General features: G+C 32.7%; 1 long non-coding RNA gene across 2 annotated transcripts; it reads right to left on the bottom strand.

Annotated features, from left to right (window-relative positions):
* Positions 1-255: 255 nt before the first annotated feature.
* On the bottom strand, positions 256-26,079 carry LOC116574590. Of its 2 annotated transcripts, none has more exons than XR_004279382.1 (4): positions 25,774-26,079; positions 21,617-21,730; positions 14,499-14,587; positions 256-391 (listed from the first exon to the last, which is right to left on the bottom strand). It is a non-coding gene; the product is annotated as an uncharacterized LOC116574590 (long non-coding RNA). The 2 variants fall into 2 exon arrangements; XR_004279383.1 differs by lacking the exon at positions 256-391 and adding an exon at positions 6,432-6,491.
* Between the last annotated feature and the right edge of the window lie 1,103 nt (positions 26,080-27,182).

Here is a 27,182-nt window from a genome sequence, read left to right as displayed (position 1 = left end):
ATTCCGCTGGGGCTAAGGGGGCAATATTGTAAAGGTGAAACTCGACCCCAAATCTAATTTTGGAATACAGTTGGAGCTTTCCCTTTGTCAAAACTCTTTTCAACATTAAAGCAAAATTATCTGGTTTGAGCAGTCATTTTCTCCTTCAAGGTGAAAATACTAATGAGGATGAGGTATCTTAATAGTAAATAAATTATTGTACTGTAAAATAAATAAATAAATAAATAAATCAAACACAAATATGAGCTTTCAGATTCCAGGAAGAAAAATAACGAATTATGTGAATAATTCTTTCTAGTACATACATAGAGAAGCGTTCTTCCAATAAGTATTTTGTGAGAGAAATCCCATGATACATCAATTGTTAATTCTCTCTTGATGCTGAGTCATCCTAGAAAAAAAAATAAATATTTAAAGGAACCAAATTCGTCAAGTGTTTGGTGACACTAAGGTACATTGTGAAAAACACATTTATAATTAAAGGCACCAAACAGAAATGCAAAATAGGTTTCTTAAGTCTTATTTATAAAATTGGTGTTTCAGGGTTGCCTGGGTGGCTCAGTGGGTTAAGCCTCTGCCTTCAGCTCAGGTCATGATCTCAGTCAGGGTCCTGGGATCCAGCCCCACATGCGTCTGTCCGCTCGGCCCGGAACCTGCCTCTCCTCTCTCTCTGCCTGCCTCTCTGCTTCCTTGGGATTTCTCTCTCTCTCTCTCTCCCTCTCTGTCAAATAAATAAATAAAATCTTAAAAAAAATAAAAAAGGTGTTTCATATGTTATGATTCAAAGTAACAATTATCCAGATTAGTCTGTATTAAATCTTTTGAAAAAGGAGCCCTGTAGAGAACCATAATATTTAAAAAATGTATTTTGGGATGCCTGGGTGGCTCAGTTGGTTAAGCAGCTGCCTTCGGCTCAGGTCATGATCCCAGCGTCCTGGGATCGAGTCCCACATCGGGCTCCTTGCCCCGCAGGGAGCCTGCCTCTCCCTCTGACTCTGCCTGCCACTCTGCCTGCCACTCTGCCTGTGCACTCGCGCTCTCTCTCTATCTCTGACAAATAAAATTAAAAAATCTAAAAAAAAAAAAAAAAAAAAAAGTATTTTAATTGTTTGACTTCCAAAAAGTGGCATTAATCACTCAAGAAGGCTAGGGGTTTTTTTTGTTTGTTTGTTTGTTTTTAAAGATTTTATTTATTTGTCAGAGAGACAAAGAAGGAGAGAGCAAAGCAGGGGGAACAGTAGGCAGAGGAAGAAGCAGGCTCCCTGCTTTACAAGGAGAGCAATGTGGGATTCAGTCCCAGGGCCTTGGTATCATGACCTGAGCCAAAGGCAGATGCATAACTGACTGAGCCACCCAGGTGCCCCAGGCAAGGCTTTTATCAAAATGTATAGATTTTAGGGCAAACATTCTTTATAATTTTAGTTTTTGTATTGTTAGAAAAATTACGTACGTATTTTATTGACAATAGGAAATAGTGATTTTAATCAAGAATCTTGTTATAAAACGAATATTGAAATATCTGGTTTAAGCATAATATCAGATAGTAACCTAAAAATTCCTCTGAAAAAGGGAATTTTGAAACAAAAGTTATTTATTATTCCTTGCTTTAAAAATATGTAAGAAAATTATCCTGCAAAACTTTTAAAGGAAATTCCTGAAACAAATAGGTCTGTAAGTAAATAAAATAGGGGAAAAGTAAAGGAGAGTATTTGTTAGCTTCTCTTAAGATGTGATATTTTTACTAATAGCTTTACTGAAATGTAACTCACATGTAGGTACAATGCACCCACTTCAAGTGTATAACACAACATTTCAGTGTACTTACAGATTTGTGCAACCAGCACCATCATTGATTTAAGATGTTTTCGTCATCTTGGAAAGAAACCCTGGACTTACTAGCTATCAGCCCCTTACTGCGTTCCTCACCCCAGCCCTAAGCAATGACTAGTATATTTTTTGTTTCGATAGTTTAGTTTATTCTGTACATTTCATATAAAAGGAATTATACAGTATCTGGTCTTTTGTGTATGTTTTATTTCACTTAACATAATGTTGTCAAGGTTGATCCTTGTTTTAGCATGTAACAGTACTTCATTTATTTTTATGGTTGAATATTATATCATACCATACATACAATATATCTATTGTATAGATAGGTAAACTACACTTTGGTCATCCATTCATCGGTTGATAGACATTTAGATTGTTTTCCACCCTTGGCTATTAGAAATTATGCAGCTATGATCATTTGTGTATGACTTTTTGTATGGAATTTGTTATTTCATTTGAGTAAATTCCTAGGAGAGGATTTACTGGTCAAAAGGCAACTTTATGTTTAACACTTTGAGGAATTGCCATACTGCGTTGTTGTTCCATTTTACAATCCCACCCATGTATAAGAAGGTTCTGCTTTCTCCAAATCCTCGCCAACACTCATTTATACGATGACCATCCCGATGGATGTGAAGTGGTACCTTACTGTGATTTTGAATTGTGTTACCCTGATGATTAATGATGTTAAACATCTTTTCACAATCTTTCTAGTCATTTTTTTAAAAAGATTTTATTTATTTATTCAGCAGAAGGAAATCACAAGTAGGCAGAGAAGCAGGCAGAGAGAGAGGATGAAGCAGACTCCCTGCTGAGCAGAGAGCCCAATGCCAGGCTGCATCCCAGAACCCTGGGATCATGACCTGAGCACAAGGCAGAGGCTTTAACCCACTGAGCCACCCAGGCGCCCCTTCCTGGTCATTTTTATGTCTTCTTTGGAGAAAAGTTTATTCCTGCATTTGCTGTTTTTTGTTGGTTTGTCTTTTTATGATTCAGTTGTATGAGTTCTTTCTATATTACAGGTACAGTTCCCTTGTCAGATACATGGTTGACAAATATTTTATCCTATACTGTAGGTTCTCTTTTCAGTTTCTTGATACTGCCTTTGAAGGACAAAAGTTTCAATTTTGATGAAAGTCCAATTTATCTGTCTTTCAATAAATATGTAAAGATAAAATGCATTTCTATAAAGTAGAAATAAACAGTGATGGAAATTGAAATTTTAAAATACCATTTTAAATAGGGTCAAATATGAAATATATAAAGATAAATATAACAAAATATATGTAACACCTGCATGCTAAAACCTATAAAATATCGTGTTTAAAATTTTAAAGGATAAAATTAATTAATTAGTTAAATTTTAAAGGACAAAATAAATGAAATGATATTTCTTCTTTATGGATTGAAAAGCTCCATACTCTTAAAATGACAATTCTCCCCATATTTTTTAAAAGAATCCAAGAAGTAACTAGGAAAACTTTTATAGAACTTTTGTAGAAATTGACAGATTCTAAAGTTTTTAAGAAAAATCCAAAGAAACAAGTGTAGCCAAAAAGCATTAAGAAAGAGAAAAAAAAACTGACCTACCATCAAGATCTTCTATAAAACTGCAGTAATCAAGGAAGTGGGAGTACGGTCATAAGTGATAAGTAAGTGGGACAGAAGGAGCCAATAAATAAATACAAATGCACAGATAGAGTTAATTGATTTTCATTTGGGGGAAGGGAATTCACTGGGAGAAGATCAAATATTTCAGTGTGGTGCTGAAACTATTGAATATCTGTAAGCAAAGAAGTGAATGTTGATTCATGCTGTTAACCACACACAGAATTACAGCAAAATAGACCATGAACATAGATATAAAACTTAAATTTCTGCGAGAAAACATAAGATATAATTTCATGATTTAGAATTAGCAAAGGCTCTATTATAAATGTGGCAGCAGAGTGATTATATTGTGTCATATGGTGTATATATTTGTTGTATGTATTTATCTTTATTAGAAACTTCACAATCAGCAAATTGTGGTTTTCTTGGGTCTCCTAAAAACCAACTTGTTAAGGTTTGCACACATAACAATGAAATATTTGGGATTTTAGATGGTGTTAATGAATTCTAAGAATAAATTTGTAGATAATAAAAAATTACTACATTATTGGTTATCCAATCTAATAACATGGTACTCTTTCTATGTATTTAGGTATTCTTTAATGAATCTCAAAACTCATATTTAATTTGTTTCATGCAATAGAAAGGTATACATACTGTTTTCTCAAAGTTTTGTCAATTGGTATACTCACCATCAAACATGAATATCAGGTAATATAAATATGTGATAAAATACCAAGGGATTTATTTTTCTCAATACATTAAAGATATATCAATCATCCCATATTACATTTGATTTGTTCTCGAGCTGCTTATTTCAAGTTTCCTTAAAAATTGTTTTACCTTGACTGCTGCTAATATTTTCTCCTTTTTATTTGGTTCTTCAATTTTAAAATATGTTTATGTGTGGTTTTTAAACCTTAAGTTAACTTTTCTCCCTCTAAATAACACATTTTATCATTTATTAGCTATTTTTCATAAAATTCCTCATTCTTCTTTCTCCTCCATCTGGAACACCAATTAAAAGTGTATTACGCCTTCTCTTCCCTTTTATATCAATATTTCATTCATATTTTCTGAAAACGTAGGTCTCTAGTTCTAGTTAAGTTTCAAACTGTTGGGTGCCTGGGTGGCTCAGTGGGTAAAGCCGCTGCCTTCGGCTCAGGTCATGATCTCAGGGTCCTGGGATCGAGTCCCACATCGGGCTCTCTGCTCAGCGGGGAGCCTGCTTCCTTCTCTCTCTCTCTCTGCCTGCCTCTCAGTGTACTTGTAATTTCTCTCTGTCAAATAAATAAATAAAATCTTTAAAAAAAAAAAAAGTTTCAAACTGTTTTATGGTAATTTAATTCTGTCATCAGCAGTAACTAATGTGTCTTATAGTCATTCAATTACTTTTTAATTCATAGCAAATGAAAGCTTATCATTTTTTCAATTGGATAAGTTTTCTTTTTCAACAAATTGACTGTCGCTGTTCTTGACAATATTTAAGCTTGACTTTTTACTGCTTTATTCATATTAAGCATAGTTATTTTACTTTTTCTTTCTGGGTTTTTTGTTTGTTTGTTTGTTTTTATATTTACGGATCTATACATCTTTTGCTTCCCCAATCCCGCTGGTTCTATTCCAAAAGAAACAGTGACTTGTTCTTTATGTGCTTGGTTACTTTTTACTGTTTCTTTGTGAAAAAGTCTTGGAGCAGTATATGAGTCCTAGGAGGAAGTTATGTTCCTCCAGAGAGAATTTGGATTTTCTTTTAATAGACACTCAGGCACCACCAGTCCAAGGAAAATTTAGTCTAGAATTAAGACGTGAGTGTTTTCAACACAATTTGATTGAGAAATCCATACTATGTTTGTTTCATGGTTACACCTTTGGAAGGTCTTTTCCCTCACTGGCCTTCCCTGCTCCATGTCAAGTAGGAGTGTTGTTGTTCTGTTTTGGGGATACAGGACCCAGGTTTATCCCTTGATCCCTCTTCCCTAGCCCCAGCAGTTTTAGACACCCTTTTACAAGTGGGCTGTTGACTAATTTTTCTGTCTGTTATGCCAGGAGGGCTGTGTAAGCACATCACCAAAGTAACCAAACATTCTCAAGCAAAACCAACTTTATTACTCATTTTATCAATCTGTGTTTGCATCTTCAATTCACATATGTTCATAAAATTTTGGGAGCTTTTAGAAATGTGTTTTGTAGTACTTTCCCAGCATTTTTATATGCTTTCCTTTCAGATACCTAACATGCTCCCTTTCAAGAAATAGAGAACCCAGCTATATTTTATCATTTCTTGTTTTTGGTTAATTCACTTTGGCAGATATTTTAAGAATATATATGTAGCTTTTAATCTTATTTTATATGGTTAGGTTATATAGGTTTGTCTAACTTTTTAAAATACACATGCCAAGCTACTGCTTGCACTGTAGTATCTGCTTGAATACTAAAGCATGCACAAAATTCTTTTAAGATAAAAATTCTGATTTATCCATTTCAAAACAATGACAGTCTTCAATTTCCAAGAAGAAATAATTTTACACTAAATTAACTCAACCTGTGATGTCAGCCTAGTTTCTTCTTTATATTAAATTTTGTCTTTATTTGTTGTTTGTTTATAAATGTGATCCTTAGTTTCCAGAATTCGAAATTAAAAAAAAAAATACTTCCCACATACCCCCTCCAAAAAATATCCATTTGGAAGTTTTATGATAGGCAGGCAGAATTTTGGGAGAACCATAGAAAACCACATAACTTTGAAAACTTAACAGCCAGGGCTGGGGGAAAACGTAAGTTGACAAGTGATTTGTGTGAAAATTGTGATGGCATTGCAAAAAGGAGAATAACTTACATGCCATGGGGATTTTCTGCATACAACCTGAGGTAAACTTAAATCAAACTTTAGCATGTAGAAAATAGTTCACCAAATAGTAAACATTTTCTGACAAAGAAATTAACTTTATGTGAATTGATATGAATGTCCTTCTTCGAGTAGTTAATTTGAAAACATGAATGTTCCATGAATTAGGTATTGCAGATTCACCAAGTGAACATGTGTTTACCTTAGATCAGGAAAAAAATTTTAAAAAAAAGGAAAATCATTACAGTTTGAATAGTACTGTATTTACTAGAAAGTTAATACCACTTTTTGCTCTTTTATTATTTTGAACAAGCACATTTTTTCTGTATCTAGTTATCCTATAAAATAAGAAAGCTAACGTCAAAGTTAAAATAGTTTAAAGAATATATGAAGCATTAACTTTTTTTTTTTTCCACATTTAAACCAGGATAGACTTAAATGATATAACTTCACTTATGGTAAAGAGAGAGAAGCTCCTATAACTTAATTAGCTCACCCTTCTCACCAGCAGCCTTAATTAGGACACTGCTAATTAATGTAGTATTCTTTCAGAGGGCTAAATAGAATCAGCTTCTTTGAATTTGACCTGAGAGGATATGCCATGAATGCTACAATTTTGAGAACTTAAGAGGCTCAAATATTTAGATTCAACATCTTTTTTAAGCATTCTGGAAAAAAAAAAATCAAAATTTCCCAGTTTACAAAATATAGGGTATTTCCTTAATAACTGAACTGTCTAAATAATAAAACATAGTCTTATTAGCTATCATTTTAGTATTTGCATAATTTAGTGTATGTAAATGTATTGAAATAAGCTCATATAGACTATAATGTATGCTTGCATTAAGTTATATCAATCTGCTAAATAAACAAATGCCAATATATCAAGTTAAATCTCACTAATATTTCAAGAGTGAAAATTCTAAAATTATTTTTAGGGTCCATAAAACCACATATGCATTGGATTTCACAATGCTAAAATCCCATTCTCTTTCTTTCATAAGATATTCTCATTATAGTTAGCAGAAGATAACTTCACATGTTCATAGTGATACCTAGTCTTATTCAGCCATGTACTTTTGAAAACATTATTCAAGACTATAAATATCTGCCACACAGACCAATCTCATTAATGCATTTTTAAATTAATAAATGAATATCATAAGTATCTTTTACAGCACCCTCACCAGGAATACATTCATGTATATATAATGGACACATTCCTAACGAAGACCATATTGCCTCATTATTCTCTTGGTATTTCTTTATGTGAACCCAGTTGAAAGTAGAGAACAGGGGAGATACTTTATAAAACCCATAAAAGTCTTAGAGCATAGTGTAAAGTGGAGAAGGATAGGATAGAGAGAGAGGATTGGGGGCAAACGGAGACTATTTCAACACAATCTGGCATCACTTGATTACTTTCAAAATGATTACATTCTTTTTCACCTTTCAAATCTCAGAATCAAACATACGTAGAAATTAGTTACTGTGCTATGGACCTTACTGCTTTACATAGGATGGGAACCCACTCTCAGAAACATCTATTTTGCCTTTATCACAGCTAGACTTGGGCTATCTATTCCGCTTCCTGATATTCAAGAAATTAAATTGACAAGTTCCTTGAAAAAGGAAGTTAGGCTTTCTCATTTTATCTCTCAGATTGTTTAGGACAAAGTGTTCAAAAGAATAAATTCCGGATATTAAAAAACAAAAAAATAAAAACAAAAAAAGAAATCAAATAGTGTTACATCTTTGCTAGGTATAAGAATATAATAGGATAATATATTGAAAGATATTTCCCAGTATTGACTGAAAAATTGTAATTCAGAAGAATCCTTATTGAATTTGGCAGAATAATTTCTACTGTTTTTCCCCTCCTATCTTTAGCTAATAATAATAAAAAAAAATTTTTTTAAAGAATCATTACATCACATCAGAGGCATCACACATAAGAAAACAAATAATTCAAATAGCTGCCAATAAAATGAAATCTGTAAGATCACGTGAAGTTATTTATTTAAAATAAAAAGCCTAATAAATGACATTGTTCCAATAATCCTTACAGAGAAGCCTGGAATCAGAAGCAGTTTACGAATACATTCCTGAATCAAAGACAATACAGCAGTAGGGTAAATAGAAAATTTATGGTTGCATCATTTTGCAGTAAGGTGTTTGTCTTTATCTTTGGGGAATCCAACTTGTCAGTTACTGATCCATGAGTGTTTTGCTTTCTGATTGTAATAGTACTACTTGATATGGCTGTTGTGAAAATTAAATGAATTAATGTATTTCCATATTTTAAATATTGTTTGGCACATGGTAAAATTATGTGTTATATTTACAGAATATTATAAGCATCACAGCCAAATGGCTCCTGCCAAATATGCTATAGGTTAAAAAAAAAAAAAAAAAAGCCAAACAAACAAAAAACAAACAAACAGAAAAAAGAGAGCTTGGGAAATACAGAATTGGTGAACTATTCTTTAAAAAATTAAATAAATCTTATGGGCACAAAATAAAGCCTTCCAAAATGAATCAGATTGGGATTTATTGTTTAAGTAGTATTCATGGGTTGAAGGAGCATTAGTAACAGAGGACTATGGAATATACATAAGTAAATTGAATACTGATCTAAATGAAGGCAACTGTTGATACTATTATCATAGAAGGAAATGTTAAAATGATAAATCTTTAAAAGCAAAAGTTAAACTGTCAAACTAAGAAAATGAAAAGGAAAGAAAAAATATAAGTAGTCTAAATATGTTTCATCACTATTCACATTTGGAACTCAACAGTTATTTCATAGTTGTTTATTTGATACCTATTTCTATATTCATGTGTCAAAGCACTCTAAGTATTTGAAATGTAGTATTGAACACAGCAGACAAAATTCACTATTTCATCTTTGCTTGCATTGTAGAGAAATAAAAAATATACAAATACATAAACAAGAAAATATCATTTTGTGTTAAAATTTCAATCAATTCAATTTTTAATAAAAGTTTGCATTGTCAAGCCTCAATTTTTGACAAAATAATACCTGAAATAATAGCCATGAGGTCTTGATTAAGATTTCCCAGGCTAGTAATCAAGTTTAGTCTCTTTTCATAAAAATCATTTCCTAGATATTTTTATTTTTTTAAATCATGTGCATGTCTTTACTTGTTTTTATTGGGTTGTTTATGATTTTTACATTTGTTTGTACAAGTTCTCTATATATTACTAGTATAGAACAATACCCAAAATTTAGGTCTGAATTTTTGTCAAATCAAATTCGCATTTTTAAAAAAATAACTTAAAAAAATAACAATACTTTTTTACCTCAAGGTCCAAATATTTCTCTTTTTTTTTTCATTTTTTAAAAATTTATTTTCAGCGTAACAGTATTCATTGTTTTTTGCACCACACCCAGTGCTCCATGCAATCTGTGCCCTCTCTAATACCCACCACCTGGTTCCCCCAACCTCCCATCCCTTGCCCCTTCAAACCCCTCAGATTGTTTTTCAGAGTCCATAGTCTCTCGTGGTTCATCTCTCCTTTCAATTTCCCTCAACTCCCTTCTCCTCTTTAACTCCCCTTGTCCTCCATGCTATTTGTTATGCTCCACAAATAAGTGGAACCATATGATAATTGACTCTCTCTGCTTGACTTACTTCACTCAGCATAATCTCTTCCAATCCCGTCCATGTTGCTATAAAAGTTGGGTATTCATTTTTTCTGATGGAGGCATAATACTCCATCATGTATATGGACCACATCTTCCTTATCCATTCGTCCGTTGAAGGGCATCTTGGTTCTTTCCACAGTTTGGTGACCGTGGCCATTGCTGCTATAAACATTGGGGTACAGATGGCCCTTCTTTTCACTACATCTGTATCTTTGGGGTAAATACCCAGTAGTGCAATGGCAGGGTCATAGGGAAGCTCTATTTTTAATTTCTTGAGGAATCTCCACACTGTTCTCCAAAGTGGCTGCACCAACTTGCATTCCCACCAACAGTGTAAGAGGGTTCCCCTTTCTCCACATCCTCTCCAACACATGTTGTTTCTTGTCTTGCTAATTTTGGCCATTCTAACTGGTGTAAGGTGATATCTCAATGTGGTTTTAATTTGAATCTCCCTGATGGCTATTGATGATATTTCTTAACAAAATTTTTAATATTCTGTTTCACATTAAAGATGAAAACACATGTGTGAAGTATATTTAGGAGTTGTTTGTGATTTATGAGTTTACTTGTATTTTTCTTATGATTATTTCAGACCTAATGCAAGGTTACCTTCTTCCTCAACTGATCTGCAAAGTTACCTTTGCAGCTTCCAGTTTTCCATATATGGTTTTCACAGAGCTCTCTCTCTCTGTTTATTGGTCAATATGTTAAAGGCTGTATAAGTGCCATATTGTTTTAAATAATATAGCTTTATAATAAAACCTTGTATCTGATGTGATAATCCCCCCCCCTCTGTCTGTTCTTCTTTTTCAGAATGATCCTCACTATTTTCTTCCCTAAACTTTTCGGGTGATGTATATTATAGGATTTCAATGAATATTTTTTATAAAGTTAAGGAATTTCTTTTCTATTACTAAATTACTAAGTTAATCTGTAATGATTTTTGATATCAAATAGGATGGAGAAACTTTTGGCAGATCATTAATGTCTATAAGGAATAGAAAAGTAAAATAATAATACCAATGTAATGTGTTTAAAGGCACCAAATAGCTATTGAAGCATCAAATAGGACTAGAGTGATCAAGTTTCTACAGAGGAGAACTCTACAGAGGTGACCTGGATCTGCTGGTATTTTTAGTTTCTTGCCTTTCTTTTTTTCTTACTTCCTTCCCCCACTCCCCACCCCCACAACCATGTTTTAATCTTGTTCTGTGCCTAGGGTTAAAGAGTGTCAGGTTTTTCATTTTTTCTTGAGGAGATTGAGATTGTATCCTGCTTAAAAGCTACCTAGATAGCCTGTCTTATTTTCTGAGAAATCACAGATATCTGGATCAGAGACAAAGGACCTTATTACTCATGGCAGAGCATGAAGTATGAGCTTCATGTGTGTCTTGGTTCCCCTTGTTTCCCTTTCCTAATCAATGGAAGTGATCCAGAATCAGATCTGTGGATCCCTTGCACACAGTGGTTTTGTGTGGCAACAATGGAACACTGAGCTTAAGAAAGGTCCAAAGTTACATACAAGTGAGCTACTGGCAAGTCTTTCCACTGTTCCCTCCTGGAGAGGAACATTCTTTTTTTTTTTTTTTTTTTTATTTTATTTATTTATTTGACAGAGAACACAAGTACTCTGGAAAGTGAGCAAATGGTCTCTGGTGAAAGAACAGAGAACTCTTTACCTTTACTATCTGAGCAAATTGGTGTGCATGTCTAAATATCAAGGAGTGCGAGGGATACATGGAGACTTGTGTCCTAAGAGTGAAATGATTTTCATCCTTCATTTTGTTAATGTGGTAAATCACATTCACTGATTTGTAGGTGTTAACCAGCCTTGCATCCCTGGAGTTAATCTTAATAGAGTATTCTGTGTGATCCTTTTGATGTATTGTTAAATTTGGTTTGCTAATACTTTGTGGAGGATTTTTACATCTATGCTCATCAGGGACATTGGCCTATAATTTTCTTTTCTTGTGGCAACCTTGACTGGTTTTGGTATCAGGGTAATGCTAGCCACAAAAAATGAGTTTGGAAGAGTTTTTGCTTTTTCTATTTTTATGGAAGAGTTTGAGAAGGACTGGTATTCATAATTTATTTATTTTTCTTTTTTTTGAATGTTAAGTATAATTCACCAATGAAACCATCTTGTCCTAAACTTTTGTTTGCTGGAAGGTTTTTTATTACTGACATAATCTCCTTACTAGTAATCAGTTTGTTCAGATTTTCTATACCTTTATGATTTAGTCATGGTAGGTTGTATGTTTCTAGTAATTTATCCACTTCTTCTAGGTTGTCCAGCTTGTTGATGTATAATAGTTCATAGCACTGTCTTATAATGTTAATGCATATTAAAGCAAAATTAAGATATAATTACTCTCCTATCATTTTGCCAAAATATACAATCAATATATTTGTTATTTTAAGGCTGAGACAAATAGTTGTTCTCCTAAACACTCTGGTTGAATGTAAATTGTCAGGGCTTTAAAAAATATTTATTGATTTATTTGAGAGAGAAAATAAAAAACATGCATAAGTGGGAGGAGGGGCAAAAAGAGATAGGAAGAAGGAGAGAGAGAATCTCCTGCAAACTCTCTGTCATGCGGGGCTGGATCTCATGACCCTGAGATCATGACCTGAACCAAATCAAGAGTCTGGTGCTTAACTGACAGAGTCACTCAGGTGCCCCTTATCAAGGCTTTTTTGGAGAGAATTTTCCCAACATTTATAAAAATTGTAAATTATTATTAAATAATGGCTGAAATTCAAGTTGAAGCCAAAATAAATGATTTCATTGCCTCCATATTTGTGCCATCTATATCTATATCTATATCTATATCTATATCTATATCTATGACATGACCAAATTATGGTTCACATACTATGTGATGGGACAGTTCTATATTGTGATGAAAGTGTAAAGGGTATAATCATTATGGTCAATATTTGTCATTGTATGGTAGATTTCAAGATACTAATACCCTAAGTTCCAACAATTCTATTCTGTGGATTTTATCTCAAATTTTACACCAGTTATATCCAAGAATGATTAGAGCAACATTATTCATAGCAGACTAAATGATCAGTGCACAGCTGAATTGTGGTAGCAGCATTCAACGGATGACTACAAAGTAAAGGAAAAAAGTTAACTGCAGCCATACACAATCAGTTGCCTGATTCTTAGAAATAAAATCTTGAGGGGGTACCTGGATTGTTCAGTTGATTGTGTCCAACTCTTGATTTTGGCTCCAGTCATGATCCCAGGGTCCTGAGATCAAGCCCAGCATAGGGCTCTTCACTGAGCTTGAGGCCTGCTTGGGATTCTTTCTATCCTTCTTCTTCTGCCCAGCACCCCCAGCCCCATTTATGTACACACACGTGCTCTCTCTCAAATTAAAAAGAAAAAAAAAAAGAAATAAAATCTTGAGTTGTAAAGCACAATATGGTTCTATATATGTTTTTAAACATACAATATGTATTTAGAAAGCTTGCTGAAGTGAACTCTATTGATGTATTGATCAAGCATGTATGTAATGGGTGCTCAGAAAAAGAAAGAAAAAAGGTATAATTATCACTAATAACCAGGATGGTGGTTAACCTGGAAAGGCACAAGTATGTCTTGATGTCTTGATGGAAAGGTTTACACAGGGAGTTTCTAGAGATGTACTACTTTTGAAAGGGATATATGTTTTACACCCTCTTAAATGTGATCAAGGAATTACTTGAAAATAGGACTTAAAGGTTAAAGAATATGATTAACTTTTTATTGTCAAATAGAAGAGGATGGACATTTATTTTGTACTGCTCCAAATGGCAGATATTTTCACTGGATGAAATTTAGAAGGAATCATTTTTCTTTGTTAGAAGTAGGGATGTTGTAACAACCAGATGCCTTTTTTTTTTTTTTTTTTTTTGGTAAAGCTGTGAGCATTTTATAGCAACTTCACAATATTATTTTTATTAAAATACTTAGAATTTGTCAACTCATTCACGTATCCAAAGGCTTCTGGTCTGCAGAAGCCTTCAGATTTATCCCTCTGCCACTATTCTTGCACTTCTGATAGTTCTTTACTCACCTGTTTGAGGTATCTTTGAAAGAATACATCGGGTTCCACGGCGACTATTAATGAAATTAATCTATTACTTGTTGCCAAAATAATTTTTTACAATTATTACTATTGCCTAGAATGTCCACACATGATTACTTGCTCCACAAAGAGAAGGAAAGGGAGAGAGATAATAGAGACAGGAGAAGAGGGAGGAAGGAGGGAGAGGAAAAGTGGAATGAGCAGGAAGAGTTAGGAATAAGAGAGGACTTATACCTTTATGGAAGACTTATACCTCTATGGGTTTTTCAAATATTGTATTATGAGAATTGTAATTTTAAACAGGGTAATTAATTACCACTTAAACAACAATAAAAATGGTTTAGAAGTCATGGGAATTTGACAGCACTAACTGAATGGAGTAAAACAAAAATACTCCCTACCCATCCTTTGTTTCAATTTATACATAAGTATATTTTTAGATAAACTGAAAATATACCCTGCATCTGAAAGAAGCCAAACAATGAGCATCTTCTTAGTCACACGGGGCTGATGATATGGTCTTTCTCTCATAATAGAGGGTGGTTTCTGGAAACAATGGAACATGTTGGTCAATTACTATCAGAATGAGCAGTTCAATAATAACTATTTCAAAATCAGAATTGTTGATACTGGCAGAATCTTTTTTTTCTATCCAGATGGATAATACTTAATCAGTCTATCCATCAGATTAATTCATTTCATGATTTGAGATAACATGATTTGAGATAACATTTTATGTTTTTTAAAAATTTTTATTCTGACAAACACATAAAAACAGTTTGACTGAAAACAAGTAATTTTCAGAAGTCACTCTGTATTTATTGTTTGTGTTTTTGTTTTTATGTTTACTAATGTATGATTTCCACTACATTTAGGCCTTTTGATTGGAATGTAATATCCACAGATTATAGTGCTAGACTTTGAGGGTTGAATTTGAACCTGGTAGCAATATTTTAGGAGCAAACCTGAATTTTCTTGGCCTGACCTTACCTCATTAGGCATCTGCAGACAAAAGCAGCACCATGGAGGTGATCTATACAACTGTTTCTATTTCCAACCGACTATGTATTATTTTAATATGTCCTGCCTACCTCATGCATCTATTTCCATCACCCATTATTTATTACTTGACTTTTGTTCCTATCTAGGTCTTAAAAGATTTAATTCTCTCTATATTTATTATTGGATATTCACCAAAAACAGTTATGAAAAGTAAAAATAGAAACATAAGGATGTAAAAAAATATACTATATCTCACTTGAAAAATGAGACTATTGTTTGAACCTAACACAGTATAGACACAAACTGTCAGATTTGCTCCTGGGACAGTCTTAATGGAAACTGAATAAGCATTATCAGAGAACCCTGGGTATGTTAATTGAGATATTAACACACTTTACTGAGTAAACCAACAAAACTCAAAATTACTTGATTGTTTTTTTCCGAGTGTTTAAGTTATTTATATGGGAATATTTACTCCCAGAATATAAGCTTCTTTAAGATAGGGAGCCAATTCTAAATCATCTCCTTTTCTACTCTCGTGTCTCGCACATCAACCTAGAACTCATTTAAACCAGTATTCTAAGAACTATCCTTATTACCAATAATAATGCAAATAAATGAGATTTGTCAAACTCTACAATGTACTAAAAACACGTTTTGTGTACTTTAATTAATTTTAAAAATCATTAGCAACTTTATATTGTAGGAACTATTACCAATCTTATACTAAGGATGAGATGGAACATCCGAAGTCATATAGTTAACAAATCTAAGTAAATGAGATGATTGTACTTTAAAATGTAAAGAAAAAAATACTCTGTAGTGTGAATTTCCAAAAAAGAGAGGCATTTTGAACAATACTGAGTTGACTGAGAAAAAAATAGGAAAGGATGAGCTGTCATTATCCTTTCATTAAACTACGTCCATGGGACCTTGGCCAAAGTCAGCATAATGAGGTAGTTAAAAAAAAAAATTTGCTCGACCTTTTTCCTGGTTGTACTTTGTTCTAAAAATCTGATATTATCCTTCCTTGGAGAAGCTTGTTTATGATTGCATAGATTTTTTCCCCCAAATCACTGCAAGTAATATTTCTTGTTGCCCAATTTGTTATGATGAACTATAATTTTACTTATCTTAAATGAATAAATGCTTCGTCAGGTATATTGATTTCTTTAGTACGTAAAAGAGCACAGAAAATGATGAAACTTCCAAAGAAAGATAGCAGTATTAGAAATGAGATGATCAAAATTAATATTCTCCCAGTAACTCTTTACTATCTTAAAAAGATAAATAAGATGCAGTTGTGAACAAACTCAAATTTGAATAAAAATATGATTTTGTCTTTCACATTACTTTATATGTAGAAGTTTATGTTGGGGTGCCTGTGTGGCTCAGTTAGGTTAATCATCCGCCTCTTGGTTTCGACTCAGATCATGATCTCTGGGTCCTGAGACTGAGCCCTGCTTTGGGCTCTGTGCTGAGTCTGAAGCCTGCTTAGGATTCTCTCTCTTCCTCTCTTTCTCTTCCTCTCTTTCTGCACTCCCCACTCCAACCCCCCCACACTCTCTCTAGTTTTCTCTCTCTCTCTCTCTCAAATAAATGACTAAATCTTCAAAAAATAATTTATGTAATTGCTGAATGTCCTTATTAAATGCGTGAATTTCCTATTTGGTAATAGCAGACTTAATCCAAATCAGATGTATTTTTTTTTCCCAAATGAGTATCAACCTTTGAGTCATGTCTTTGCTCTTACATAATTGAAGAAAAAATATATTTATTCTAAGCTGTTATATAAGTGATGCATTTTTATTCAACTTATCACACACAGCAATTTCATTAAACTTATCCCAGTCATTCTTATCTGAGATACAGCTTAGTGAATTGGAAAGTGCCTAATGTCAATTATATTTCAGTCAATATTTACATAGATGCTTAAATTTATTCATTAATAATCATTTGATAAGTTATTTACCATATTTGAGTCTTGCTTTCTTCTTCACATACACAAGTCAATGATGAAATTTTAAGCATAGACTAAAATGCTCGTTTATCAGTCCACCCAATTATTAGGAACACCTATTCTTCCTTAAATTTGATTATAACTCGTACACATCACCCACATCCTTCCACAGATATAGATCACGGTTTTGTAATCCATTGAGAGTTGACATCTCTGATATTATTGATAGAGGGCTTAATAAGTCTTTGTGGCTTTACTGTGTTCTCAAATTAGCATCTTGCCTGCCATGACACTGCTTGATTTTTATGGTGAAGATCCATTTATCAGTTGTTTCACTAGGACAGGTTGATTGTAGGGTTTAGTTTTCTTCTAATATTGGATAACTATTCAATTAACCAACCTTTGGTCCTATCCATTTAGTTAAATATTGACATTCATTGAACTTGTTCCAAGTTAAAATTATTATTATACTTTGACCCTTATCATTAAAGTAAAGTCTTTTTAGCTCTACAATTACAATGCAAATTAACATTTAGCAATGACTTTGTAGAACTCTACTAAATGAAAACGGTTTGAACCTTTGACATACATTGAAATCAAATTTAGATGCACAGATTTGAAATTTTATCCTTATTAGTCATTTATTTATGGTATATCCATATACACAGATATTACCAAGTGTAAGTTAATAGATGCTGTGTTTTTTCACAAGTTTTCTGATGTTCTGGTTATTTGAAGCTTCATTCAATTTTGAATCCTTTCTGTGGGTCTTCACCTCCTAATAGTTTGTGTGAATTTATATTTTAAAACTATAAAACAGAAAACATTGTTAAACAAAACCTTTATTAATGAAAGTCTAATGTATTTCTGATAATCAAATGAAAATTAACAAATTTAAAAATTAAATACCAACTGCCATCTTGCTTTCCAATATACTGTCTAAATATAAGGAAAACAAGTAAATGTATATTGTTATTGATCTCCCAGCCTTTGCCATTGTCTCATTCAGTCTCTCTTCAGTACAACATCCTGAATGTTCTTATATTAAGAACACTACATTAGGAACAGATCCTGTTACACTTTTGTATCAAATCCTGCCATCATCACCCATTTAATTTCTTCTCAGAAAGATCTATAATACATTACACAGTTTGACTTCCCATCCCTACTTGAACCCACATACTATTCTTTTCCAGCCACACTTTGTTCCTCATGATTTCCCCATAAAAATATATAACAAACTCTGCACTCAGGACATTTGTGCTTTTTCTTCCCTTTGTATGGAATACTCTTCCCTTGAGTTTCTTCCTGGTCGATCAGGAAGCTGTGTCAACTTCTTGGTGATCAGTTCCTGCACTCTAAATAATATCCTAGTGACACTTCAACACTGCCTAGCCTTTTTCCTACCTTGTTTTTTATCATAGAAATTTCCATCTTCTGACATCAAGTTTAAGGGATGAAGTCTTTTCTTTGTTGTTTTGTTTTGTTTTTAAAGATTATTTATTTTAGAGAGAGAAAAAGTATGAGGGAGTAGGGCCTGAGGGAGAGGAAGAAAGAGAGAGAGAGTGCACACCCAAAGCAGGGCTCAGTCAAAACTGAGATCATTACCTGAGCCAAAATCAAGAGTTGGCTGCATAACCAACTGAGTCCCCCAGGTGCATCACAAGATTTTTGTGTTTTAACCTTGATTTCTATAATTTTGTCTTATGTTAGGAGCTGGAAAACATAAAGCAAAATCAAAATATTTTTACTTATCACCAGTTATGGAAAACCAAGTTATATGAAAATAGTTGCTATTTTGTTATAGACTTGGATAGTACAATCTTTCATATAGCATAGATTTTTTTTTTTCTTGAAACTTCATTCATTTCTCTCATTGCATTCATGGGCACCAATCTGACAATAATAGAGCATCCCTTCTAAACCTTTCTTTATTAGAGAAAACTAATATTCAGTGAAATAAAACAATCATGTGAATATTTTTTTGAATGTTTCCTGGACAAGCATACTTCACTATTTTAAAAAATACATATAAGGATTGAATAAAATAAAATGTATTTCCATCTTTAAGACTCATTTTTATTGAGAATTTCACTAATTACCACAAGGTATTTAGTAGGTAATTTAAGTCAATGTAAAGACATGTCTGAAAGCACCTGTACATTTTCTTAAAAAAGGCCATCCTCATTTTTCATATCAATAATTATTCAACTCAGTGTTTAGATTCCAATCATGGAAGAAAATACCAGAAAATTGTCATAAAGCATGGATAATTTCAGTTGAAAAACTTGGCTTCAGAGCACTCTTTGCACACATCAGGGGAACTTTTAAATTTAACTAAAGGGCTGATTATCCTTTTGGGTATTCTAAATGGTTCTAAATGATGGAGGGAGAAAATACACACTTTGCTTTCAGTGGGTCCTCTAACTAAAAATTAATACAGCTGTGTTTTTTACTGCCATATTGTGTTAACCACGATTAAGTTACATATTAAGTCACTTTTAATATTCTAAAAGCCTTTCCTAAATATTTCAACAAACTAGATTTATCTATCTATTTATTTATTTACAGTGGTAATGGGGAAAGAAGTAGAGAGAGAGGGAGAGAGAGAATATTAAGCAGGCTCCACACCCAGCATGGAACCCAGACAGGGCTTGATCTTATCACCTGAGATCATGACATGAGCTAAAATCAAGAGTCACCCAGGCACCCCAAATAATTTATTGCACAAATGTTGAAAATCAGTCTGTAAAATTTTGTAACCAAAAATTGCTAAATAAAACTACTCTTATTTTAAAAAGGTTATAATAATCACAAGTTATTTAAAAATAATAGATGTTATATTTATGAGATAATATGTATTCATGTATACTTATGTATATATATTTTGTATTTTATTTCTATATCTATATATATGTGCATGTAAATGATTATTATCTTGTCTTACAAATAATAAGCTTCAAAACAGAAAACTTAAGAAATCTGTTATTATATACTGTAATGCTAGTGAATCCCAATCTGTTCTTACATGAAAAAAAAAACATTTTTTTCCATTTACTTTAAATGGAGAGCATTATTCTGTTATCCTTAAATCATAATTAAATTATAATTATAAGTTATAATTGAAGTAATTAGATGAAGTCAATTTTAATTTTTCACTACTTTATTTAAAGTATTTTTTTGTACCAGAATTGCTATCTCAATTAATTTTAATTTGTCATCAATTAAAAAATTAAATAAGTGAATTCAATATAGTACTTGGTCTATGAAGCATGCTTTCTTGAACAAGTAGCATATGAATATATTTTGAGCTTGATGAATTACTTTTCTTCCACAATAATCTTGATTTGTATTTAAAAAAATAAACACTGGGGATGTTATTGATAACAGTAAATCAGGATTTTCCAAAAACATCAAAATCCTTAAAAACTAAAAAAAAAAATCCTTCTTAGATTCATGTATTTTTTTTTTATGTGTATGCTTATATGTGCAGGGATGATTGAGGTGAGTGACATTCTGCTGTTCACAAAAATGAAAGTAGAGTCTATGATTTCAAGGATGCGCACTAAGTGGCAGATAGAAAAATATTTTTCATTGCACACTGGGTTATTACATGTAAGGTGCTATGGTGAAATAGAGAATGAAGAAACACAGAAACCAGACTACACTGAAAATATAATAAGATAAGTAAGTGGGAGAAAACTGGAGAAGCATAGGCCACGTTAAGAGGAGGAGACAAATTGTCCACTTAAAAGCTATACTGTCTCTAGAGTGGGAATAGTTATGTTCATGGAGCTAAGTAAAGCTAAAATCCTAAACTATGCTTACAGTCATAAAAAAATGTATAAAATGCTAAAGTCAACTGGTTATAGTGGCAAATACACTTGCATTTTAGGAAGTTGATGAAAAACTGGAAGTAATTTTATTGGAAAAGAAATGGGAATCAGTGGTACTGAATTAACTGAGGATATCTTTTTGTTTCTTCAAACCATGGACCCAATCCCATGAGATTACTTAATCCCACATTCTTTGCACTGCCCTCAGTGCAATTCTCAGATGTCAATGCCCTCAGATGTCAATTCTAAAAAATAAAATACAATAAAATATATTTTAAAAAGCATAAATGATTAATTAATATAATATGCCTGCTCTTACTTAGACCTAGTCAGTCAATCTAAATTGTAATGTTAATTTAGATCAGGTTTACAGTGGCCAAATGCTGGGGTATTCAATGATCCACCCTTAGCTGCAACAAAGATGAGCTCTATGGCCATGCAGTCCCCACTCTAAGAATTATTCTGTATTTTTGCCTCATTTCAGGACCTCACCAGCTTCCTTTCCTATCTTGTAAGGATTTTAGTATGTATGAGTGTAACTATTCATATATGAAAAAAAAAAGTACATACAAAACAGTCCAGACTACATGGTAGATGTAAGGATGCAAGTATTTACTGTATATTGGCAGATTCTAAGAATATTACTGGTGTATAAATAGCTCCCCAGTGTTCCAGCTCTGCTCAAATAAACTATCATCAAAGGCTAATTATTTAGATATAATACTAATAACTATATTTGAAATTCATATTTGGTTATTCTTTCAATCACACACTTACGCAAACATGTGATTTTCATTTGAATCCGATAACAAGAACAAAACTTCTTTTCCTTGTAAGCCGGATTCTGTGTGTCCTCAGTCTGTCTTTTCTTACTTATGGTCCAGAAGAATTCTGAAAAACTCTCACAAGAAAGTATGGGGATTTTGGTATAAGTTAACTTCTGGTAGATTATGTATATCACTTTTATTATAATTATGAATATAGTTAAAGTCTGCATTAATAGAATTGTGTGAATTTGGGAAAAATAAGTTAACTAGGTAAAAAAAAAAGCTAAAATGAGACAGTAAATATACAGCAATTGAAAACTAAAATGCACTGTGCACATAATCAATTATGAATACTTAAGTATGAAGTCATCAAAAAAAGATAAAGAGGTCATTCATTCATTAATTCAGTAAATATTTATCACATCCTTACCATGTGCCACATAGTCATTTAGGACCTGAGATACATTAATGAAAAAAAAATAATGATTCATGCCCATGAAAAGCATGGCAAGCAGAAGATAAACAGGAAATATTAAAGTCTGAAAATAAATCAATTATATAGTATGGGAGAAAGTAATTCATTTTAGAGAAAAACAATACAACAGTGGACCAGGTAAAGATGATTGGGAGTTTTAATTATGGTGGAAGGAAGTGGCATGAGTTGCCTTATTAAATTGTGTGATCAATCTTTTGTGAAAAGATGCAATTTGAGCATACACTTGAAGTAAAGGAGGGATTTAGCCAAGCATGTATCTTAGAACAGTTTGATCAGAATCCTACAGTAAGAGTATTTGTGTATTCAAGAAGATTAATATAACAAGACCTGAGAAAGCAAAAAGAAAAATAGCTAGAGAGGACTAAAAAATGTTAGTCGAAAATCATTTAGGATTTTATAGCCATTGTGAAGACAAAGGGAGATATTGTGAAATAAAATTGGAGGTGATACAAGGATTAGGATAGAGGAGTAGTATCACTTTGAAAAACCAATCTGTGACTAAGGCAGGGATGGAAGCAAAGAGTATTATTGGAGACTATTATAGGCAAGAAAGGACAGAGGCTAGACCATGGGAATAACAGCAGAGCCAGTAAGACATTTTCAGAAACTGCATATTTTTCCAATAAGGAGACAGTGGGATTTATTTGAATGTAAGGAATGAGGGGGGAAAAAAAAAGAGATGTTAAGGGTGAGTCCACAGTTTGTGGCTTGAGCAAAAAGAACAGGAGAGTCGTCAACTAAGAGGAGGCCTGTCATTGGAGAATGTTGGGTGGAATCCATAATTTGCAGAATAAATTTAAGCTCCTTGTCTCCACATTTTAAACCTTTCAACATCTGACCTGGGTTTAAGTAAGTTCTCGGACTTTCTTCACTTTAAAGAAAGTTACTACATATTTGTTAAAAAGATAAAAATAACTTGCAATGTTGAACATCAAAGACCATATAATACCCCTCTTCACTTACACATCTTAACAATCTTTTTGATTAGACATTTATATATTTCATATTGCTATCAAAGATAACTTTAATTAGACACTCTTGTTCACAAATATTTGTTAAATCATCTTATTTCAAACCGTTATGATCTACTTTAACTACTGGTCCAAAGTCTTTACTGTTTTAATAGATTTTTTTATATATTTCTAAGTCCTTCTACAGAGATGTTTTAAAGGATAATATACCCAAAACTTTGAATATGAAAGCCTCTATTTCTAAAGACAGTTATACACATCGGTGTTCTTTTTTCTTCATCAATATAAATAGCAGTATTTATCTCACTCTCTTGTATTATATGCTCTTATATATATTTTAAACCAAGTTTTATTTATTATTTTAAGAATTACCTCTCTGGGGCTTCTGGGTGACACAGCTGTTTAAGTGTCTGACTCTTGATTTTGGCTCAGGTCATGATCTCTGGGTTATGAGATGAGCCCCGCCCACATGGGGCACTGCGTGGGCATGGAGCCTGCTTAAGATTTTCACTCTCTCTCTCATTTTGCCCCTCCCCTGTTTCTTCCTCTCTTAAGAAAAAAGGTAATAAAAAGAAGGATTGCCTCTGATATTTATATGATTTTATATTTCAGTGTTCATTTTTTCTTTTATTAGGTACAGCTATTTATATAGTGATGGTATTAAAGTTTTGAAGGATAAGAGATTTTGTAAATCTTTTCCTGTAATCTGTTGTCATTTTTAATTACACATTTTGAGCAAAGTTCATTTATTCAGATTTATTAGCCTGTCTCTTTATATTAAATACATTTTCTTTATTATTGGGAGAAAGGCAAGGATGTCTGTCTTCAACAGTTGTATTAATCATCATCCTGAGCAATAAGAATAAGGTTTAATTGAAAGCATAATTAGGAATAAAGAATTTAAAACTATCTCAATTTGAAGATGGCATAATTAAGCAGAAAATCCTAAAAACCAAACAACTATGAAAATGAGGAACTTAGCAAAATCTCAGCATACAACATCAGTAAACAAAAATAAAATGTATTTCTATAAAAAAAAACACAATTAATTGGAACTATTTGAAATTCCATTTTCTATCATGTTAAAAACCATAAAATAGTCATGGGAAATTTGAACTTAATAAGTGCAAGTTTTGTACTTTGAAAAGTATAAAAGAAGCCTAAGAGAAATCAAGCAATATTTAAATAAATAAGGGATATACTGTGTTTATAATTGAAAGATTTAATCATTTCAGTTATTACTTCTCAAATTAATTGATTAGTTCAATATAATATGAATTATAATCATAGGAGACTTTTTATAAAAAGAAATTGACAAGAGTTTTAAAATGCTAAAGAAAATGCAAAGGACTCAGAACAGTCAAAGCAACTTGGAAATATAGTGCATATTTGGAGGACATACACTAAACTGATTTTGACATTTACTTTAATATTGTAATAGTAAAAGCAATCTGGTAGCTGCATAAGGGTAAGTAAGGATGAAATGGAGAACTCAAACAGATCCGCATTTGTATGATAAATTGGTTTGAGACAAAGGTAAAAAAAAATTCAATGACAATAATAATATATTTTCAACAACTGGTACTGGAACAATGATATACTTATTTTTTTCATTTCTTCTTCTTTTTTTAAATCTCTGATTTATCCCTCTAGATACTTTCTGTGTCTTTCTGCCTTTCTTTCCCCCTTTAGGTCTTTTTTCCCCGCAGTCTGTTACATTTACATCACTACTTAGTAATTCTGTCATTCTTAATAACCACAAGTGACATTAAATCAAAACAAAACAACAAACTAACATAATGGGTAATAGCAAAGGAATTATTGCAAATCATATGGCTGATATAAAGGGTCCAGAGAAAACAGGACATAGAGATGTAATAATGGAGTGTTGTGAAAAAGGGTAGCTTCAAAACACTTGAAAGCAAAAATATGTGTTTTATTGTTCTTGTTTTCATTGTCATTTCCCTTTATTTATTTATTTATTTGTTTAATTTATTATTATTATTATTATTATTATTATTTTTTGCTTTGGGGCCTATTATTTTCTGAAACTGTGACTATGAAACATAACAGAGCCTCTCATTTTGAGGAGCTGGTGAATGCCAGCCCCCACAGAGGCCACTTAGCAAGGCTCTCTGAAATACATGCCATGGATAATGCCCTATTCATATATACCTTCATGTATTACTGGTCAAGCTCTGAGGAGCAAGCAGAAAGCAAAACACAGATAAATAAGAATCTTCTCTATCTTCTGGGAAGTCATCCTGTAGACCTATACATAGGAACATAACCCAGCAATTTACATTTAGTCAGTGAGGGGAATGGTATGAAGATTGGGACTGAGAGGCTATGGAAGCTCAGACAGAGAACAACTAAGCCCTGTGAGGAGCTCATATGAATTATAAGGGACATTATATACTATATGCTAAAATGTCTGGAGTAAAATAAGGCTTCTAAATATAAGTGTCTCTGAATTGATCCTTTATGAAAAGTGGCCTCTGTCCCAGTGCTGAAATAATTAAGAAGTACTGCTATATTTCAGGTAGTGGACAAGATAATATATGCATATTGTACCTTGTTCTTTAACCCTTGCAGCAAATATGTGACATATCTGTTATTAACTGAAGCCTAGAGAAGTTAAGGAATTTGCTCAAAATGCATCCACAGCAAAATAGAGATTTAAATCTAGTTTTAACTCACACCGAGGGCTGGCTTCTTTCCATTGCATTAGTGATTTTAAACTGGGCAGTTTTGTCCCCTGGAGTACACTTGACAATGTCTAGAGATATGTCTGGTTGTCACAAATGGGAGAGGGGTGCTATTGGTGTTACTGAGTAGAGGCCAGGAATGCTACTAAACATTCCGCAGTGTACATGCTATTCCCCACAACAAAGAATTATCCATCCCAAAATGTCAATAATGCCAAATTTGAGAAACTCGGCATTATATCAGCCCAAACAGAGAAAGGCAAATATATTTCTTCAGGCAGAAGGGATAGTGCGTTCTGAAGAGATTTGAGAGAACATCAGTTTTCATAGCTACAGTAGAATGTCATGATAAAGAATCTGGAATGTATGCTAATACCAATATTCTGCTGGAGAATCCATCAACAATACATTATAATTCTCTTCTAAATCCTGTTCCTCTACAAACCTAGAGGGTATGAACATATTGCTGCCATGAAATTGTTCTCTTCACATTCTCTTCAAGAAAAAATTCAGAAACTATTGGCTCATACATACAAAGACACAAACACATATCACATCAACCTAAAAATAAATGTCAGTATAATCAGAAACCACAAATTTATTGTGATATTGTGTGTAATTATGGAAAATTCATAGTATTGAATATGTTTTATAAAAATTTTAAAAAATAGTTAGTAGTATATATTTTCAGAATACAGCATGCCAAGTCTTGTACATCCAATGCAAAATCCTGGAAGCAATTCCGTTTGTAGAAAAAGTTCTTGATTTCCACACCAGGTAGGATTTAGAGAAGGAGCAGCGATCCGAGAAGCTTACCAATTCATTTCAGGGCTACCAGTACACACAGAGGAGATGGAAAAAAAAAGGAGGGGGGAGAAACAGGGAAAATAAAGATGGTAGGAAGCTCATTCCAATTATTACAGATCAAACTACAAAGCCAGCCAAAGGGTGAGATTTCAGGGCACATGGATTGACCTCTAGTAGGCTGTCAATTGCAGCACATTACCACATAGTAAGCTAAGACAGTTTGGGGTTTAGTGAGGGGGAAAAAAAAAAAGTAGGTAAATGGGGCATATTTCTGTATAGTTAGCAAAAATTTTTCTGAAGACAACCATTAGTATTCCTATAAAGAATATTGAACTTTTGATTCTTGTATCATATGACAAAAATGGCTATTATGATATTATATACTTATCCACTTAATAGTCCTTCATAATTTTTCCCTTAAGAATATAGTACTTGGCTTAAAGCAAAAATTTGAAATAAAAACTTCTTTAATACTTTGGGGGAAGTTAAATTAAAAATGGACTAACTGCTCAATTACCCAGCTAACTAAATTATTTTCTTCTCTATCTCTTCCCCTTCTCTCCCCTTTCTTTCTATTTCTCTCTCTCACTCTAA

Source organism: Mustela erminea, chromosome 15 (genome assembly GCF_009829155.1).
Source record: "Mustela erminea isolate mMusErm1 chromosome 15, mMusErm1.Pri, whole genome shotgun sequence".
In the NCBI taxonomy this organism is placed as follows: Eukaryota; Metazoa; Chordata; class Mammalia; order Carnivora; family Mustelidae; genus Mustela; species Mustela erminea.
The sequence above is the reverse complement of the archived record's forward strand: the minus strand, read 5'-3'. Positions and strand labels throughout refer to the sequence as shown.